The sequence below is a fragment of the Pongo abelii genome, chromosome 11 (genome assembly GCF_028885655.2).
Source record: "Pongo abelii isolate AG06213 chromosome 11, NHGRI_mPonAbe1-v2.0_pri, whole genome shotgun sequence".
NCBI classification, from domain to species: Eukaryota; Metazoa; Chordata; class Mammalia; order Primates; family Hominidae; genus Pongo; species Pongo abelii.
The window spans coordinates 111,480,890-111,487,988 of record NC_071996.2 but is presented as its reverse complement, the minus strand read 5'-3'; the positions used below and the strand labels follow the sequence as shown (position 1 = coordinate 111,487,988).

The following is a 7,099-nucleotide window of genomic DNA, read 5'->3' as shown; positions in this document are numbered from 1 at the left end:
GCTGGGCACAGTGGCTTATGCCTGTAATCCCAACATTTTGGGAGGCCAAGACAGGCAGATCACTTGAGGCCAGGAGTTTGAGATCAACCTGACCAACACGCCGAAACCCCGTCTCTACTAAATTTAAATACAAAAATGAACTGCACGTGGTGACACATGCCTGTAATCCCAGCTACTACAGAAGCTGAAGCACCAGAATCGCTTGAACCTGGAAGGCGGAGGTTGCAGTGAGGTGAGATCACGTCACTGCACTCCAGCCTGGGCAACAGAGAGAGACTCTATCTCTAAAAATAAAAATAAAAGTAAATCACCATCTTTAGGCATGAAAATTATTCTAAAACATCTGAACTGAAAGGGATTAGAGTCCCCGAATCTCTTTGATCAAGTCATTATTCTTAGAAATTTGTTGCTCCTATCCCTGGGATACAGGCAAAGAAAAAGATGTCCTCCTCCTAAATCCAACATAAAGAGAAAGTCAATACTCCGGTGATCTGCCTGCCTCGGCCTCCCGAAGTGCTGGGATTATAGGTGTGAGCCACCGTGTCCAGCTTGCTATACTATACTTTTTATCATCACTTTATTCTCCTTCTACTTATACTTTAAAAAAAAAAAGTTAACTGTAAACAGCTTCAGGCAGAGCCTTCAGGAAGTATTACAGAAGAAAGCATCATTATCATAGGTGACAGTTCCATGTGTGTTTTTGCCCCTGAAGATCTTCCAGTGGTACAAGATGTGAAAGTGGTAGACAGTGATATTGATGATCCTGACCCTGTGTAGGCCTAAACTAATGTGTGTGTTTGTGTCTTAGTTTTTCACAAAATTTTGAAAAGTAAAAGAATAGGCCAGGCGTGGTGGCTCACGCCTGTAATCCCAACACATTGGGAGGCCGAGGCAGGCGGATCACTTGAGCCCAGCAGTGTAAGGTTCTTGTATCGGTTCCAACCCCAAGAGCGCATCAACAGACAACACGAGGAGGTGTGGAGCAATAAGCTGTTTTAAGGAGCACCTGGGTGCGCCTGGGTGCGCCTGGGTGCAGGCAGGCTGAGGCTTAAGATGGCGTCAGCACCAAGTGAGGACGGGGCAAAGGTTTTATAGTCTCCTGTAAACAGGAAGTGTCCTAGTCTGACGTAACTGCTACATTGTACCCGGATGGCCTCTTTCTGGATCTTCAGGGGTACCTGTCTTCCAGCCAGCTCTCTTCCTGCTTCTGCTATCTTGCTGGCGCACACTGCTGACGCAAGTGGCCTTGCGCCTTGGGACTGGGCCTGGGAAGGGAGGGGTTACTCATCCCCTTAAGCTTTCAGACCCTGGAGAGAATCATACAAGGAGTTTGAGACCACCCTGGGCAACAGCAAAACGCCATCTCTATTAAAAAAAAAAAAAAATAGAAAAAAGTGTATATAGTAAGGATAAAAAGAAAGAAAATATTTTTGTACAGCTATACAATGTGTTTTAAGCTAAATATTACTACAAAAGTGTCAAAAAGGTTTAAAATGTTAAAAAGTTTATAATGTTACAAAGTTACAGTATGCTAATATTAGTTTATTATTGAAGAAAGAAAGCATTTTAAAAAAATGTTACGTAGCCTAAGTGCATGGTGTGTATAAAGTCTACAGTGGTGTACAGTAATGTCCTAGGCCTTCACATTCATTCACCCTCCTCACTGACTCACCCAGAGCAACTTCCAGTCCTGCAAGCTCCATTCATGGTTAAGTGTCCTATACAGGTGTACACTTTTTTTTTTTTTTTTTGAGACAGAGTCTCATTCTGTCGCCCAGGATGCAGTGCAGTGGTGCGATCTCGACTAACTGCAAGCTCCGCCTCCCAGGTTTAGGCCATTCTCCTGCCTCAGGCTCCCAAGTAGCTGGGACTACAGGCACCTGCCAACACGCCTGGCTAATTTTTTTTGTATTTTTAGTAGAGACTGGGTTTCACCGTGTTAGCCAGGATGGTCTCTATCTCCTGACCTCATGATCCGCCCGCCTTGGCCTCCCAAAGTGCTGAGATTACAGGCGTGAGCCACCGCGCCCGGCCAGGTGTACAGTTTTTTATCGTTTATACCATATTTCTTGTTGGGAACAGGCCCTCCCAAATCTGGCCATAAACTGGCCCCAAAACTAGCCATAGACAAAATCTCTGCAGCACTGTGACATGTTCATGATGGCCATAATGCCCATGCTGGAAGGTTGTGGGTTTACTGGAATGAGGGCAAGGAACAGCTGGCCCACCACCAGGGCAGAAAACTGCTTAAAGGCATCTTAAACCACAAACAATAGCATGAGCGATCTGTGCCTTAAGAGCATGTTCCTGCCGCAGATAACTAGCCAGACCCACCCCTTTATTTCGGCCCATCCCTTTGTTTCCCATAAGGGATACTTTTAGTTAATCGAATATCTATAGAAACAATGCTAATGACTGGCTTGCTGTTAATAAATATGTGGGTAAATCTCTGTTCAGGGCTCTCAGCTCTGAAGGCTGTGAGACCCCTGATTTCCCACTTTACACCTCTATATTTCTGTGTGTGTGTCTTTAATTCCTCTAGTGCCACTGGTTTAGGGTCTCCCCGATCGAGCTGGTCTTGGCATTTCTGCCGTACCTTTTCTATGTTTAGATTTGTTTAGATACACAAATACTAGTGTGGTAGGCTGATCCATCTAGGTTTGTGTTAGTACACTCTATGATGTTCACACAACAATGAAATTTCTCAAAATGTATCCCATTGATAAGAGATGCATGGGGGAAGAGGAGGCTAGAGAATGGAGGCATGGGCCGGGCACAGTGACTCACTCCTGTAATCCCAGCACTTTGGGAGCCTGAGGCGGGAGTATTGCTTGAGCCCAGGAGTTTGAGACCAGCCTGGGCAACATAGTGAGACCTCATCTCTACAAAACATAAACAAAATTATCCAGGCATGGTAGCAGGCACCTGTGGTCCCAAATTCTTGGGAAGCTGAAGTGGCAGAATCCCCTGAGCCAGAGAGATAGAGGCGCAGTGATCCAAGATCACGCCACTGTGCTCCAGCCTGGGCAACAGAGCGAGACCTTATCTCAAAAAAATAAAAATAAAAAGAGCTAGAGAATGGAGGTGCAAATGAGTAGCGGCGGTGCAGGCAAGCGTGCAGCCCAAGACCCTGCCTCTGCCCCTAGCAAGGCCCCTGGCAGGGCCAACGACTGCAAGCTGCATGGTGAGGGCCCAGGTCATAAGGAATGGGCACATCTAGACGTGACAGTGGGGTTGAAAAATATAGGCCAGTAAAGTTGAATGAAATTGACAGGAATGAATACACTGTGGGCAGGCTGGAGATCTTTGCAAGAGAAGGGAATATGCCTCACATCATCTTTGCTGGCCCCCTGGGAACTGACAACGTTATAAGCATCCTGGGCCCAGCACTGAAGGATGCCATGCTGGAACTCAATGCTTCAAATGGCAAGGGCATTGATGTTGTGAGGAATAAAATCAAAATGTTTGCTTGACAAAAATTCATCCTTCCCAAAGGTCAATATAAGATCATCCTCCTGGATGAAGCAGACAGCATAACTGATGGAGTCCAGCAAGCCTTCAGGGGAACCATTGAAATCTGCTCTAAAATCACTCACTGTGTTCTTGCTTTTAATGCTTCAGACAAGATCACCAGAAGGCCCGTGTGACAGCAGCATAGATGAAGAATCAGAGAGAGGCCAAATTGGGGCTTGGACATCATGAAGAAGCTGTTGTAGTAGTCTAAGGAGAAGATAAAGGAGAGTTTTAGAATTCTACATTTGTCTGACTGTTGGTTCTTAGCTCCAGCTGTAGGTCAGCATCTCCAGTGGAGCTTTAAAGAAACTGCGAGTGTCCTGTTCCTACCCCAGCCAGACTGAATTGTCGTCTGCCCAGAAGGGCCCAATGCTCAGCACACATTGTGATTCCAGAGTCTTCCTGAACTGACTCATCTGAGGGCTTGTGGCACATGGATGTCTGCCTTGGAGGATCATTTCTCCATCTGAAAGCCCTGGCCAGCCAAGGCCATGCTGGGGCAGTGCTGGCTGAGGCCTCTGTCTGATTTGCGCTTCAGCTGGGTGATGTGGGGAAGGATCTTAAAGAGATGGAGTTCACTCTAGATTAGATGTTAGCAGAAAGCAGGGTTAATTTTGTGATTAGTTATCTCAAGAAATCTTACCCATGGGGAAGGGAGACTAGAACACGGATAAACCTGTAATCCATAAAGAAGTAGCAGTTAATCATTTTGGCTGAGAGAGTGAGGGCTTGGGATTTTGAGAGTGGAGCATTGACTTTGTTTTTGTCTGTGCTTAGACAAAGTTAAGAAGTGGCTTTATTTTATCTCATTTCATCGTGGTCTCGGAGTAGCCTTGTCTGAAGTTGTTATTCTGTGAGACTGCTTATGTCTAATAGGGGAGTAACATGTCCTCACTGAGAGTGCCAGGCCAGCATCTGAATGTCAGAGGCTGCTCTTTTTTCTCACTTTTTTTTCTCATTAATCAGACTATAGTCCATGAGATAACTCATGCTCTGAGTGGTTATGTAATTTGCCATGGAGCTAATCAGTGGGCCTTCTGAGTGCAGGCGGCCTGAGTCCAAAGCTCACGCTCTTGCCCATGAAGCTTTATGGCCTCCCTCATGCTTGGAAAAGGAAAAGCAATCTATGAAGCAATACTTTATACTTTGGTTAATACTTTGACATTTAGCCCTGTTTTTACCGCATTTCTCTTAAGCACCTGCTGCCAAAGAGGAGCGGCACCACCAGCATGGCTGGGCTGTGTGGATTATGCAGCTGCATCCTCGTAATCCAAGAGCTAATAGGGTGATGCCAGCCTCTGAGGGAAGCCTCACTGCCTTCCCGTCTCTGTTCAGAGGCCACTGGATCCCAGTGCACAGTCCTCCGCTACACAAAACTGACTGATGCCCAGACCAGTGCAAGGCTGATGAATGCTAGAGAGAAGGGTACAGTGCTGTACACTGACTTTGGCCTAGAAGCCATCGTCTTCATGGCCCAGGGAGACATGAGGCAGGCCCTGAACAACTTGCAGTCCATCTTCCCAGGATCTGGCTTCAGTTACAGCGAGAAATGTGTTCAGGGTCTGCGACGAACCCCATCCCCTGCTCATGAAGGAGAGGATCCAGCATTGTGTGAATGCCCACGTCAAGGAAACCTACAAGATTCCCGCTCACCTATGGCATCTGGGCTACTCACCAGAAGATGTCATTGGCAACATCTTCCAAGTGTGTAAAACTTTCCAAATGGCAGAATAACTGATAAAGTGGAGTTCGTCAAGGAAATTGGATACACTGGTATGAAAGCAGCAGAGGAGTGAACTCCCTTCTGCAGACAACGGGGCTCCTGGCCAGGCTGTGTCAGAAGACAATGGCCCCGGCGACCAAGTTAGAGCAGAGGCTTTATTGATTGAGTTACAAGGGTCCTCATCCCTGCAATACAGGAGGTGCAGCCTTCTGAAGTGGAGGGGGAAGCATGGATGGGGAATGCCACCTTAGGCTGGTGCCAGCATACACCATACTTTAAACCCTCATGGTTTTCACATTGCTTCTAGCTGATCTCTGCTCCACGAGTGTTTGCATTCAACCTCAGACTCACTGACGAGTGATGCAGCGGGGCAGAAAGGCTCAGAGAAGCTCAGGGCAGGCACCTGATCTGTGTGTGAGTTGACATTTAGCTCATAAAGTCTTGCAGTGTTTGTTGTAAGGTGACCACTTGAGACCTCAAGGAAAACCAGCTTCCTGTCTCTGCCCTTGCTTGTTCCTCTCCTTTCTACTTGTGGCCCCTAGCAGCCTGCAAGTAGGAAGATGACTAGAGAGTAGAGTGGACAAGCTAATCTCAATTCTTCTAGAAGCATGAAAGGGCCCAGTTCCCTGGGGTGAGGGCAGAGTCTGCTGTAATTTATTTAGATAGACTTCTCAGAACCAGGACAATGAGCCCTTCAGGAAGGGCTTGCTGAGGGGGTGCCGACTGGCGAAGCACCACACAAAAACCCCAGCCTGATGCCTTTCCCATGTCCTCGAGAGAACTCTTGGCTTTCGCTTTAGAATTGCCCAATGAATTTTATATTAATTTGTAGAATTGCCTTTTTATTTGCAAGGGTACTATTTTTTCCCATTTTTTAAAATTAAAATTGCAATCTTATATAAAAAAGAGATGCATGACTGCATATGATACCACCGTATATTAATTGCTAAGAAGCAGGAAGGTGGGTGGTAAAATCAACTGCTGGCTGGACCTCAGACACCAGCAAAACTCTAGAATTGGCTACCGCTGTTGTAACATTAATTTCTCATCTCAGAAGAAATAAAAATTAGAATTACTAAGGAGTGGGAGGACTTAGGGCACAACACAGCATCCCTGGTTTTTCCCTTTTGCTTATTATCTCCACTGTTATAAAGGCCCACTATGGCTGGCTGGGTGTGGTGGCTCATGCCTGTAATTCCAGCACTTTGGGAGGCCGAGGCTGGCAGACCACCTGAGGTCAGGAGTTCAAGACCAGCCTGGCTAACATGGTGAAACCCTGACTCTACTAAAGACAGAAAAATTAGCTGGGCGTGGTGGCAGGTGCCTGTAATCCCAGCTACTCGGGAGGCTGAGGAAGGAGAATCACTTGAACCCAGGAGGCGGAGGTTGCAGTGAGCCAAGATCACGCCATTGCACTCCAGCCTGGGCGGCAAGAGCAAGACTTCATCTCAAAAAAAAAAAAAAAAAAGCCCCATTAAATCGATCAAGTGCAGGGTGCCTGTGTCATCCTACACACTGAAAGTTGCACATCCTGAACTTCGATGTGAGTGTGTTATGCCTGTGTATACTGAGCATTTGAAATAGGCTCCATAGACCATTATAATAATACATTTCAGACAAGGAATAGCATTCACACATCCCCCCTCCCAGGCATTTATTGAGTAACCTTTATGTGCCAGTCCTCTATGCCAATTAGTGAGAACACAAAAATAAAGATGGAATAGACACTGCCTTTATGGGGCTCTCCCATCTATTTTGAGGGACTGATGTCTAAACAAAATAATTAGATAAGTGATAGTTACCATTATAGTGGTATGAACACGAGGAGCCATGGAGCCAGTATTTAATTCAGCCCAGAAGATT

The 7,099-nt window shown here is 46.3% G+C and overlaps 1 pseudogene; it reads left to right on the top strand.

The window, feature by feature from the left end:
- Window positions 1-3,078: 3,078 nt before the first annotated feature.
- LOC100436346 (replication factor C subunit 2-like) lies at window positions 3,079-5,398 on the top strand (annotated as a pseudogene).
- The last annotated feature ends 1,701 nt before the right edge of the window (window positions 5,399-7,099 follow it).